The sequence below is a fragment of the Gavia stellata genome, chromosome Z (genome assembly GCF_030936135.1).
Source record: "Gavia stellata isolate bGavSte3 chromosome Z, bGavSte3.hap2, whole genome shotgun sequence".
Lineage (NCBI taxonomy): Eukaryota > Metazoa > Chordata > Aves > Gaviiformes > Gaviidae > Gavia > Gavia stellata.
This window is the reverse complement of record NC_082637.1, coordinates 16,881,838-16,896,322: the sequence shown is the minus strand read 5'-3', so window position 1 is coordinate 16,896,322 and position 14,485 is coordinate 16,881,838.

Sequence of the window (14,485 nt, the reverse complement as noted above, 5' to 3'; positions counted from 1 at the left end):
CAGCATCAGCTGTGGCATACCTGGGCTGCCATCCAATGAAGTGCACCTGCATTGCTCTCCTACCTTCCCAGATTTGCTGCACTCAGCACAGTGCTAAGCCCGTCCAGGTCCAGGTATTCATACAGGGTTGCATTGAATTTAACAAGTTTCTGAGACTTACGAGGGTTGGGCAGGGAGGGGTGAGGTGGAGTGTATTTCTGCACTATACCCCCCAGCAGTCCTGGTCTTCAAAATGAGATTGGGAGGCACCTGAACGGCCTTGCCGGAAACCAGATTGCATCTCCCAGGTTTTTTTGCTTCCAGTTTTTTGCTGCATGATAGTGATGACACTGGTCCTGGAAGTGAACTGGTCTGAGAGACAGTGGAACTCTGCTCACACCACACCTGAACTGTCTTTCCATATGTCACATGAATAATCAATGTAACTAATAGTTGGCTGTTGTCAGAAACACAGATTCTAGAAGAGTGTTCCAGCTAGCAGAAAAAAACAAAACATGAGAGTAAGCAGAGTATCAATAAAAAAATCACTCAAGTAAAAAAAAAAAAAAAACCAAACCAAAAAACCCCCACCCAGGGAAAAACCCTAAAATACTATCATTGTCAAAGGTAAAAAATGGAAAGAATCATTTAATGAATCTTCAAAGGAAAAAGGATGTGAAACTAAAAGTTCTCTACCTGTTAGACCTGTCCCATGAGAAAAGTTTAATTTATGATCAAGTGCATTTTCTATGGAAGTGATATCTTCCACAGCCTAGATGCATTCTAATTATTCCTCTAATAGCAAATGCAAATTTTCTGACTCTTCACATTGGTTTACTGCAGAAAAATATCTTTATTAAAACATGGTTGTTGACTTTTGTCACATAATAAGTAAATAGATGTTAATCACATACGCTCTCTGGAGTTTTCTGGGAGTCTTCTTGGTGTTACACATGAGGAGACTGACGTACTGACATTTACTGGGTCACATATGTAAAGAATTCATCTTGACCAGCACACCCTGTCCCTTGGAAAGGATTGCACTACTATTTTTCACTGTGAAGCTCATGCATATATAAAAGAAAGAACCATGTGCATTATTTCAAAGGATGGGGTTAACAATAAGAATTTAAACAGATAGCTCTAAACTTAGTAAAGTCAGGATTAGTGCAGACTGTGGTGGAAGTTGATTCCGAACTGCAGCTTTGTGGATTTTCATTTTATACTAAGAAAATAGCCACACAGGACTGCTAATGATATGTTCCCTGTTTTCTGTGTCCCCAGACTGAGACAGCCAGAGTCTGATTTCATAGATGCTGACAAGTCCATACAGCTGAAGCCAGCAGAAGCTGTGAGTGACTGGTAGCTATAGGACTGGTCTTGAGCATATCAGGTGAAGTATGCTGATAATAAAGCACCCAGTTTAGAGGTTGCTTCTGTAAATACTGGGGTAAATATTTATCAGGTTTACAAAACATCATGTCAGGGAGCTGAGAAGGCCAACTCATCTGTGTTTGTGGGCTACTTGGATCCAATGATAACAAGCATCAGAGAGAAACCTAGGATAAAAGAACTCATTTCATTGTGGGTACAAGGTTCAGATTGCATGCAATAAGCCAGGCAGCCACACGATGAGTGAGGGGAATGAAACTTTCCATTCACAACACAGAAGTACCTTTTCTGAGGGAACAGGTAGCTTGCTTGCTTTCTATCACATAAGGAGAAGGTTCAAGCAGCTTCCTCGGAGCATCGAAGTCCCTTGTTCAGCTGAATAATAATGGTGCTTGTGCTTTGCCAAATCCCATTCTGTATCACTATACTGCAAGCACTGGACATACAGACGGGCTTCATTTTGGTATTTTTGCTGGTTCCTAACTTCTAAAATTCAGAGTAGTAAATTCAGAAAAAATAATCAATATTATCAAGAAATAAGAGAGCTGGACCCTTACCTGCAATCTCTTATCCAAAAATGATGTACAGATAACACTAATTGCCTAATTCACGTTAAGTGTTAACTAATATAAGCATTTCAATAAATTAATTATATTTCTATGTAATTTATATACAGCATGTAATATATCTAATATGCACTATATAATATATTAAACATTTAATGTTATTTTGATTTTTACAGAAATGCATTGGTATTATTTATAGTTCTTCTGTGATGTTGTCTCCCTCATTACAATGACTTCGCAGCATCTTGAACATTCTTGAGTAGTTAAAGTACTTCTATTAGTATTTCTTAGAAATATTGTTTCGGTTTTGTCTAAGGTTAACAAGCAATTTAGGAATACGGCCCGGGCTCTGCGAGAGTATGGTTGTATGGTGATGTGTGGCACGGCATGTGAGAGAATATGGGCAGGTATCTAGAGAACTTCTCACCTCCAGTGGTCTGGAGCTTCACTCCCAAACAGCTACAGGATCCTGATGAAGTGGTAGAATTTTTTTGAAAAAAAAAAGTCGTGGCTACTCCAGAGAGGCACAACTTACAGCACTGTGCTGGGCCCTGGCCAGTATCTACCAAACACTGCTCAATATCATAGAGCACCCCCAGGAAGAAGAGAGGGGAAATAAACCAACAGACACTGTGGCTAAACCAGGCACTGTGTCACTCGCCCCTATAACTAAAAAGAAACAGTGGAAGCGGAAGTCAGCTCTTTTAGTAAGGGATGAAGAAGCTTCTCCTAAGAAGGAGCAGGAGAAAGAATCAGAAGAGGCAGCCTGTTCGGCGGCAGAGCAGCCACAAGAACAGGAGGAGGAAAGGACTGAAATCATCAGTGAGACAGAAACTACACAATCCTGATCCCTAAGTGAGATGTGAGATATACAAAAAGATTTTAGCCATCAACCAGGTGAGCTAATTGTCAGCTGGTTGCTTCAATGCTCGGATATTGGGGCCAGTAGTCAGGAATTAGAGGGTAAGGAAGCCCGGCAGCTGGGATCCCTTGTGAAGGATAAGACCATTGACAAAGGGATTGGAAAAAAGGCAGGAGTCCTCAGTCTTTGGCAGCGACTCCTATCAAGTGTGAAGGACAGGTATGCCTTCAAGGAAGAACTTGTAAATTCTTGAAGGAAATGGACCATCATTGAGGGGGGCATCCAGTATCTGAGGGAATTAGCCGTGTTGGAGGTGATCTATAATGACCAGGCATCCAAAGACCCGGATGAAATCCGATGCACACAGTCCAAGTGGCGAAAGTTTGTACGAAATGCAGCGACATCATACACCCACACCCTGGCGATAATGAGCTGGACAGACACTGAGGCACCAACTATAGATGAACTGGCCAGGCAGCTCCAAGAATACGAAGATAATCTTGCTCCCTCCATGTGTGCTTGTGTCTCGGCTGTGGACAGGCACAGACTGACCCAAAACATGTTTGAGCAAGCTGAGAAGGGTAGCTTTTCCTCATCCACTCCAACCAAAGCCTCAGCTATTAAGAGTCAGCTTTTTCCTGTTCAAGCGAAAGGGTACCGGCGGCGCACACCACGTGCAACCCTGTGGTTCTTCCTGCGTGACCAGGGGGAGGACATGAGGAAGTGGGATGGTCAACCTACCTGGGGACTAGAAGCTCTGGTGCAGGAACTGCAAGGGAAAACAACAGCCAAAAGGCATCCATCCAGGAAAACTACTGCTTCAGTGTCTTTTGGGCAGAGTAGAAGGGCTGACTGTACTTTTGATCCTGATGAAGGGACTTCTGTTTTGCACTTACAAAATCAAGTAACGAAGACTCAGCCCAGGAACAGAGGGGCCCTGCCTTCAGCCAGGTGGAGGAAAGGGACAATCGAGTTTACTGGACTGTGTGGTTTCAATGGCCTGGCACATCAGCCCCATGGGAGTATAAAGCTCTAGTGGACACCGGTGCACAGTGTACTCTAATTCCATGAGATTACAAGGGGACAGAATCCATCTGTATTTCTGGAGTGACGGGGGGATCCCAAGAACTGTCTGTGTTGGAGGCTGAAGTAAGCCTAACTGGGAATGAGTGGCAAAAGCACCCTATTGTGACTGGTCCAGAGGCTCCGTGCAGCCTTGGCATAGACTATCTCAGGAGAGGGTACTTCAAAGACCCAAAAGGGTATAGCTGCTTTGAGCACAGAGAAGATTAAACAGCTGTCTAGCTTTCCTGGTCTCTCTAGGCTGGGGGTGCACAAGGAGTTGGGAGGGGATACAGCTGGGACAGCTGACCCCAACTGACCAAAGGGATATTCCAGACCATATGGTGTCATGCTCAGTATATGAACTAGGGGGAAAGCTGGCTGGGAGACCACTGCCTGGGGACAGGCTGGGCATCGGTTGGAGGGTGGTGAGCAATTTGCACCATTTGTCTTTCTTGGGTTTCATTTTTCTGTTGTTGTTGTTGTTATTTTCCTTTTCATTACAATTTTTATTAATATTATCATTATTATTATTATTTTATTTTATTTCATTTCATTTATTAAACTTTTCTTATCTCATCCCATGAGCTTTCTCACTTTTACTTTTCCGATTCTCTCCCCTATCCCACTGGGGTGGGGGGGAGTGAGCAAGTGGCTGTGTGGTGCTTAGCTGCTGGCTGGGGTTAAACCATGACGCAAGAGAAAAGTAATAATGTTACAGACACCAAAGAGTACGTCGACCAAGACTATCAGACTATTTCTAGGCCATTCAGATATGAAGTGGATATCCTATGATCAGTTCACCTTGTCTAGATGACTGTACTACTTTAGTGAGAGTATATTTTACTGGAGTGGGGGACAAAAAAAGTTTTTGTTTTACATATAACTAGATGAAAATGCTGAAAGACAAAGTGATTTACCAGTAAAGGTTCTTCTGCAAACATTGCCCATACACATATTCACAACATGCGCATGCCTATTTACAGACATTTGATTTGGAATTGTCTTAGACTTGTTTGGACCCAGAGGCTGCCTGCCCAGGCCCTGTCTTGCTTTCTAAACTCCTCTTTGAACTTAATCCACATAATTCTCCATTACAACTCGTACAGGAATCAGCTGTCAAGGCTTTCAGAAGAAGATCTGTTCGCAGGAATAGTTCTTATCAGATATATGGTGGTTTCACGCTCAGTAATTCTGTTAATCTGGACAGTTATTTTCCACTACACCTAAGACACAAACCTTGTCCAAACTTCGTAGTGTTTATGATGAAGCAGAATTCTGTCCTTGTGATGTCCAAACAAGTTCATATCTGAATATACAGTAACTATGTGCCTGTAACCATGGAAAGTATTAGTCCCAGATCTAATTTCAAATGTACAATATTTCTGAAGAAAATACAGTGAAATTGTGAAACCAGAAGAGGGAATTTCAAGAAAGAGCTGAATAAAAAAAAAAGTACTTCAGCTTCAACGACTAAATTGAAAACTTTTTTCCAGTTATCCAAAATTTGGAAGGAAATTCAGCCTATGTATGCCAGTTATACTACCGTTACAATTATCAAAGTAGCATTACTGGTTATAGTGCATGATGAAAATTTTTCATTGATCATTTTGTTGGTTTGGGGTTTTTTTTGCAGCATGCATAACAGAAAGGACTTGTGTTTTTTTCTAAAAAACATTTTGAGGCAACTTCAAAGACGACATGCTGGCATGTCAGTGGCAGCAAACTGCACCCTCCAGATGACTGGGATTTTTGACGCAGGAGTACATTTTTCTCGTAAGAGTTTGCAGATGCTTGAGTGGTACTTACATTAATGTAATAAAAGTAGTGCATGGCATGTGTGTATTTCTCCACTACAAATGCTTTCTATTCAATTGCAGCCATAAATATTGCCATAACAGTTCTCAAGGCAGTGGAACAACTGCAGTGCTAATTAAAAGAGGGATCCTGAAGGGTTTTTGCAATCAATAGAAATGATTGCCACAGTCTGTTATTTAAACTCACACTTGTCAATTCTTTGACTTTACTCCTGCTACATGGCAAAATATTTGAATTCTGACAAATTAATATTTTGACATGTTATTGGAAGAAGGAAATTTTCAAGCTGATAGCACAGCAAAAGACTGAGTGCACTGCTAAGCAATGGCATCACTAGGATTTTATGATTACATTACAATGCACAGCTTGGCATCTCTCCTTTCTATCATCCTGATGACAACAGTATTGCAGAAGAGTCTTCTTGTCTAGCAGCTTAAACGACCACAAACAATAAAAGAAACCCTTGGAGAACGGGATGATAGTCACTATCACTATCTTCTCTGCATAACCTACGCTGTGCATAGCATAGCTTTGTGTGGTAAACAGTTGACATGTTTCAGACATAAGAAATACTACAGAGATCAGCAAAGTAATTTTTTGCACACAGAAATATTTTAGAAGCATAGGCTACTCCAAAATCTCTCTTTTCTCTGCTAATATCAGTGGGAATTGCATATAGCATTGGAAGACAGTATTTGTTGTAATGTGTGGTGCGGTGACTCAGTGATTCTTTTGGAGATACATGTGTTTGACTCACTGTCACGTCTGATATGATGATGGCTGCGCACCACTTACAAGGGTCTGACTCATTGCAGGATCAACAGGAGAGCTGTCCATAGGACAATTACTACTGTGAGGGAGATTAAGCACAAGATTTTGTTTTCCTCCTGGCTGGAAATCTTATATCCTCTAAAATCTCAGTAGCGAAAATGTAAAAGTCAAGCTGTGGTTAACATTGTAATAGTACTCAGTAGAAGCATATTGAAGAAATAAGGCAGAATAAAACCTAGGGCTTAGCCCTGCATATCAATTCATGCTTGCAGAATGTTCAATGCCTTTTGGCTGTTAATGAAGGGTGAAAGAGTTCAACTCCCCAGAGAGACGGAGGCTTCATAAAGAGTTTATCAGAATAGTCCATCACTGCTGTGAAACACTAACATAGCTAATGGATTGACAAAATATATTTGTGCTGCCCTTTGCTATGGTGTATGGATCTCTCTCTCGAAGGCAGAGAGTAGGTGACTTGTGGCCACGTAGGTGGAACTGGGGCTGATACAACTTCTTATCTATGGGGAGTATAAACTCTCCCATAGACTTCAAAAGAAGTGCCTTATCAATCATGTAGTCAGCACTATAAAATGAGCAGAAACATATTTTCTTAACAACTCTTTTAGGAAAAATAAACGCTGATGAAACTGCAGAATGAAATGCAATTCTCTATTATTGTGCTATTTTAAAAATTCATCTCAAGGTCCTTCACAGATGCTAAAAATCCACACTGCATATCAGAAAAAGGTGGGGTTTTTTAAGCACTTAAGATAATGTATTGTCTGGACATATTTTGAAGCTGTCTTGAACACTCCGAGAACACAAAGAACTTCGGATTGTAGATTTTATCTTTCCAAAAGTTTTAAACATTAATGTCTGGTTTTGTTTCTGTAATATGTATGTTCATATATGTATATATTAGGAATAAAGTTCAAAGACGTTTTCAAAGTTATTCCAAGGAGCATAACTTTCTTTTATTGTGGATACTGCTTGAATCATTCATGTTATTTTGCACTATAACTTACGTAAGGAGAATAGGCATGATGGATCCTCGTTTGTTTTGGTTTTTTTTTTGTATATCCAGCTACCAGCTACACAGAAACACTGGAGCCAATTACTCCAGTTATCTGAGATAACAAGATTAAGATTTGCATATTCATAGTCTTGGGAAGAAGGGGAGGTCAGAAGGATGGCAAGTGTTGCTTGTTATGAGAACAGGTAACATTTAAACTGATGACAGCATTGTGCACAAATACATACGAACTAAGCCGTTGTTCTGAATGAAAGCTTCAATTGCAGCTGGAGAGAGTTTTGTGTTAGAAAAAACAACCAAGAGAACTTTAATTTATATTGCTGACATACATGTGTCATGTTTAAAATTGTAGAAGGTATGTAAATATGAGATAGACCCTGCTCTTTGGGTTTTTTAAATTTACATTTAAAGAATTACCATGGAACAAATCACATTTCGTATATAAAATCTAAGAGAGTATTTGCCTTAGAACACAACATGTTCCAGCAATGCGACCACTGGAGCAAGCCAGCAACTCCTGCTGTGAAACATAGCCATGCGGTAGTCCGAGTTTCCTTCTCTGAACTCTGAGATAATCCTAAACCTTTCTCAGCATAGTAATTCACATAACTGCTTCATCTCATTCTGACCATGTGCCCAAGCACATACCTAAAAAAGTTGAAGCCCCCAAATATTAAACACCCTAACCCATTTGGGACTGGGGAACGTTTTTCAAAGGTAGTGAAATTACCTGGCAAAGTGGTCCTGAAACACTGCAGCTGCTACAGTTGATCCTGCATGATTGTGTAAGCTTAGGAAAGCATCACGGGGAAACCTCAGGCATCTTATTGTGTCTCCCCATGGGATCAGAGGAAAGCTGGAGCAAGCCCCAAGGGTGCTGGAGAGGAGGAGCCATGACCAAACAGCACCCTAAATTCTTTGGTCATACAAACTGTTTCTGGCTATCCTTGAACAGGAATAAGAGAGGAGCCAAGCAAGGGAGGCATAACTGAAGAAAACACCTCCAGGTGTGTTTTATAGCTGTTTGTCCGCAGGCAACAGAAATGGCCATATAAACTGTAATCAATTTATTTCTGTAGAAGCCCAAAACTAGAAGATGCCTTGCTTGAGAACTAACAGAGCAGCAGAAAAATACCTTGGGACAATAAAAAATGCTAGGCCAGCATTTAGATTCATCAGTAGAGCCCAGGACTTCGGATGTTCTTGCCCTGCGACTCAAACAGGTCAGCGTAAAATGGAAATGGGAATGCTCCCTGTTGAGGCACACAGAGGGATATCAGACATGCACTTATTTCAGTTTTGTGTGTTTAGGAGGGGTCCTCTACACTCAAATGAGAGGTGCTTTGGTGGCAGTAATGCAGTGGTTTTTAAGTGCATTCCTTGTAGGCTATCGACTACATTCACATGTAATATTAAAGGACATTATATAAATAATTATAAGCAAAGGGGAATTTATCATAAAAAAACATGAGACTGCAAGTTTCATGCCATGTGTGAGTCACCTCTAGTGAGCTTTTTGACCCTAAAAATGTATCTTACATTGCGGTGTTGTAAATAATGGTAGCAAGCTCCTCAGCTGTTGGTAGCCATGTCCAGGCAGGGGTACAAGGGGAGGAGGCACTATGCTTGGCTTATATGCACATAAGACACCAGAACTGGGTTAGGTAGACAGACCCTCTTTTCGACCTTACATGGCTGTTCTGCTGTTTTTTTTCTGGAAGGTTTAGGAAGGCTGCCACAAAGAAACTCCATGAAGCTCATAAGGTGTCAGGTTCCTCGCAGTTTTGAATCCGAGTTAGTGTTACCACATAGGAACAGGTCAAGTCACCACGTGGAGAGCCTGGGACGCAGACTGCTCCCTGTGCAGCCACGGTTTGGGTCAGCAGCCCTACAGGACAGGGGCAGTGAGTTGGCACTATCCTGTCCCATGGGCTGGAATGCCGCTGAGAAACTGGTACTATTTTTTCTTAAGGAACAAAATCAGAGTCTGTCCCTCAGAAGACTCAAATACCTGCAAATTTGGGGGCATTAATCAAATTTATATACACCTAAATTTGAACGAATCACATAGGAAAGTGTCATCAAGATTCTGGCTACTATTTCGCCTGAATCCCTCCATTAATAGGTAGCTGAAAATATATCTTCAGGTCAGAGTGACTGATTTGCTGGTGGAGCACACATGCTGTTCAGACTAGCATACACTTGTTGAAAGTCATAAACACTGCAAATCAATTAATTATGTAGATAAAAAAATATACTCCTACCAATTCTGTTATTCCAAAAATTAAGCACAGTTGGTATAACACTATTTCCTGAATGTTCAGGCAAATTTAAAACGTGATTATTTCCTCTAAAATTAGGAAATGGTGATATATTTAAATTAGGCTGACTAATACAAGTGAAACTTAGTAAATTTGTTATTTCTATGAAAAGCTAGCCAACAATAATGCAGATGCCTTTGTCTGACACTCATCAGCTGCAGATTATTGTAACCTAAAACATGAAACTTGTGATAAAAACCTTTCATTTATGCATGACTACTACTACACCTTTGAAATATCCTGTCACAGTTACAGTATTTTCTTGAACACTGCAAGCGGTTAGAAATGTTCTTGCCCAGAAATGACATGAACATCTATTTCTCTAGTCAAGCTATTCCACTCTTTTCTCTAATTCTCCCATTACATTGTTCCTGGATTCTTTCTCATCTCTTGATTCATTGCAATTGCAGTCACAGACTTACAGATCCTTGGGGTCCACGTTATCAGTTTTTATTCTCAATTCTTTGTTCTTAGCGATATAATAAATGGCTAGTTTATATTCGCAGAAGAGAAGAGATTACTACATGGACACCAACAGCTACATGGTGCAGAAAAAACGGAGAGCATGTATTTGTTCTGGCATTGCATATGTTGACAGAGAGAAGAGAATGGCATCAGATACTGAAATACCAATTCCCAGATTTAGGCAGAAAAATGGTTTAGCAATCAGGAACATGAAAATACCATTTCTTCCTCATTGAAAGGTGACATATCACATCTCTATACTACCTTCCTACCCCGTAATACAATCAAATGTTCAATTTTATTTTAGAATCAAGAGTCCATACATTGCTAAAGTTTCTGATACCTGTTCTGTCTGATCACATTCCATTGTATACATTCATTTTTTGATGAGATCTCAATTTTACTGTTAAGTATGTTAAATATGGCTAAAGAGCTTAACAAAGAACTTAAGAGAAGGCGAAGAATGATGAGCTTTCCTTTTGTCTGGTACTCCTGTTTCAGAAGTAACTATTTTGAATAGCAATAATAACAAAGATTATTCAGTTAAAAATATTTAAAAGGACAAATAGGAAACTGGAGATCTACTCCTGATTTTTCCAGTAGTTGCTTACATGACTTTGGATTAATCACTGACTCGCTGTACTTCCCTTTTTCTGCTTATAACATAGGCTTTTTAGGGCAGGGACTGCCTTCTGCTCTGGGTTCTTACAATCGCAATGCTTCTCTGTCATGTTGGATGCTGGTGGGCACTAAGGATGGACCTTACAGTTTGGGATGTCTGAGCTTTCTGAAACCAAGCGCTACAGAGCAGTAAGAACTGATGATTTACTAGAGACCAGTTTTTTCCAACTTGCTAACAGCAACTGAAGAGGCACAAATAAGGACATCTGATGATTTAGCAATTTTAATTAGAAATGCAATAATGTCACCACTTAATGGCAAATGTGATATCAGCTTGCTGAACACCACAAGTGGTCTTCTAATAGCATAGCATTGTTTAGGCTTGTAGTTCAGATAAACTGGGATTTATAATTTTAATTCAAATTATTTTGTTCTGGAAAAATTAACTTATTACTTCTGTTTTATAAGGCAATAACCAAATCAAACACAGGTATTAGAGCTCTCGTTCTAGTCATTCAGTAATCTGATTATTGCTTCACAAAATAGCCTGAATATCACCATCTGATATAACCACCTTGTTGTTCAAGTAGTTAGTAAGCTCTTGGTGAATTCTCAGTATCCTCTCCAAACCTCAGCTGAAGAAAACTATGTGGTAATGTGAGAATTCATAGCTGAGTGTCTCTCAGATTCTGGCATACTGAAAGCATATTCCAGTTGCTAAGATTTGTAACAAAATTTTAAGGTCATATTCCTAAAGACCGGTAAAATGCAGACTAGAGGTTTTCGGGAATTACGTTAGGAGACGTACAAATTGCAGTGTTGGGACTACACAAGCTATACAGATTTGTTTTAAATAGTTTAGCCTCATTGTAGACAAGAGTATAAATAAACATAGATCACTGAAGTCAGAATTAATCAGGGTAGAGTTTATGAAGTTTTCAAAGGATTTAATGATTACAAAGGCATGAAAAGGATCCTGCATAATTTTTAGTATACTTGTGTAATGTGTAAAAGCTCCCAAAGAGTTCACTTTTTTTTTTATGACAGATGTTTTTCAAAGAGATTTGATTGTATAACCAAAGAAAGTAGGACTAAAATTAGAGCTCTGATAGAGTGTATCTCTTCAGAAAGGAGTAATCCCAAATATTTCAGACTTTTCAACTCTTAAAAAATAGCGAGCTCTGAGGTAAATGTGACTTAAATGACATCCCACCAAAAATAGTTCAACTCCTACAGAGAGCGGTAACTATAACTATAACTATAGATAAGTCACTTTAATAATTTCTTTGGCGGTTAATTCATCACAAATAGAGTCAAAATATTCATGAAAATGAGATGAATTCAATAAAGAATTTTGATCAGAAAAAGAAGCAGAAAATTTTGAAATTGCTGCAAATGAAATATCTGATTTCAACACATCTAACACAGTCTTTTCAATTTTTAAAATTTGAAATGACATCATATGTTTACAAGCTGATCCACATTTTTTTAAAAAGGAAAAAACCACAGAATCTTTTATAAAAAGGGCTAAGTAGACAGGAGAGTAAATGAATCATTAAGCTTGTGGATACAGATTTTGAAGCATTTGATGTTGATTCAAAATGAAAATTTTGTGTTTTCTTTTATTTTGTAAGAAATCAGAAAATTTTTTCTTTCAGATTCACACAAATAAAATCTCCTTTCTCCCTTTCTACCTCTGCAAATTTTCTTTCTGCCATGGAAAGAAATCCCAATAGATTAAATAAGTCACATTCTTAATGTCGAAGAAACCAGTTTTCAAAATGGGAATCTTATGTCTAAAAAGACTTAAAAAATATACTTGAAATATTAAATTGAACAGACACAACATAAGACTGTCATGAAACCCAGGTAATCCTGTTTTCATTGTGTAGAGAGACTACAGCTTCTGTATATTTAAGATGAACTGCAAATATGCTGTCAGTGATGGTTTAAAAATGTCTGGATATAAAGTAGTGCAGCCAGGGTTTTTACACAGAGCAGTAGGTTTGACAGCCAACTACTGTGATAGTGCAAGATTAGTTGTGTCTTGAAACTAACACTGATAGGATCTCCAGAAACTGGTTTAGAGAAAAATCATTTCAACATGATATGATTATCAGGTAAAATGCTAAATTTATTCCTTCAAATGCAACATCATCACACCACCTATTTGACCACAGCTGGCTCTGTGTAAAACGGAATGAAATTATGAGATAACTAAAAGGTTGCCTGTGCTGTTTACCTAGCAGGCTAATGTCATTTTAAATGGTATACATTTAATTTAGTTTTCCAAGTAATATGACACATACCACATCACATTTATATGTGCATTTTTTGCTGCTGATCTTTGGGTAAACTGTTATGCACAAACGTAAATCTAACATTATTTTCCCAAAAGGAAACTTTCAGTGAAGAAAGGGAAAAAATGAGATTCTAAAAATTAAATGTTGGATTTCTAGGCGTATCACAGAATTGCCATGGAAGAGAACTTAAAGGCTTGCTTTTTCAGCTTCCTCTATCCTTTTGGATGACTTTTGAAAACAGTGTATTTTGATCTGTGGAGATACTTCGCGTTTTGTAGATTTGTTAAAACTTCTTCCCCCTGACCCCTCTCTCTCCTCTCACCATCCGCAATGCAGAAGAGAAGGAAGAAGAGCACGTAAGAGTGAGTGAAGGGAGAGAAAGACGGTCAGTCGCCACCTGTGTGTCAGCCTCAGCCCAAACAGCAGGTCAGATTGGACGTGGTGATTTAGTTGGCTAAGTTGCAGGGAACGCAGTCCCTCCCATCTCACCGGCCAAGCCCGTAAGATGGGGAAGAAAGTTTTCTGATGGGTCCATTGCTCTAGAAATGCCAGTTTCAGATTTCTCTTGCTTTCCTCCACAGCTTCCAGTGCTCACCACCATTAGGTTTGGGTTTTGTAGCGTGAGGCTGTATAGAAATCTCCGTCTTCCTACCTTAACTATGCAGCACAGGGCAAGACTGATGGCGTATCTCCGGCAGCAGCTTCAGAGCTGTGCGTCCGTCCTGGGCCCGCTCAGGGACGGACAGTTGGAAGCTGGCTCCTGTTCGGAAGCTGTATGGCAATGCTAAGAGCGCTGTTGGACATAGACTAAAAGTCTTGAAAGGGATAAAGTGTATCACCTTGGGCTTGGTGGCTTGTTTACAGGAGTTCAAGGGTTCCTGACCAGAGCTAGTCTGTGTCCGCCTGACTGGAGTAGGGGTGAGAGAGATATGCGCTATCTGCAGCCACCTATGTCAACATGCCCTCCACATGGCCTTGGAGGGGGGGATCGGTTACATGGTGTGACATGAGGCAATTACTTCATCTAAGAGGGCACTTTTTTGGTTGCTTCTATTTTGTTTTGAGAAGTTAGAAAAAGAAGCCATTTCTCTCCGAGGATTTATGAATCCCATCAGCTTTGCAATCAGTGTTTGAATGCTCTCTGAATGACATCAGGATTTTTTTTCTTGCAAGCGCGGGTGTTGTCAATGGAAAGAGACTGACCCAGAGGCCCAGTCAAAAACTATGTTATTTGGGAAGGGGTCTCAATAGAGAGAAACTGTTTGTTTTGGTTAGTTTTCCACTCCAGACAAAGC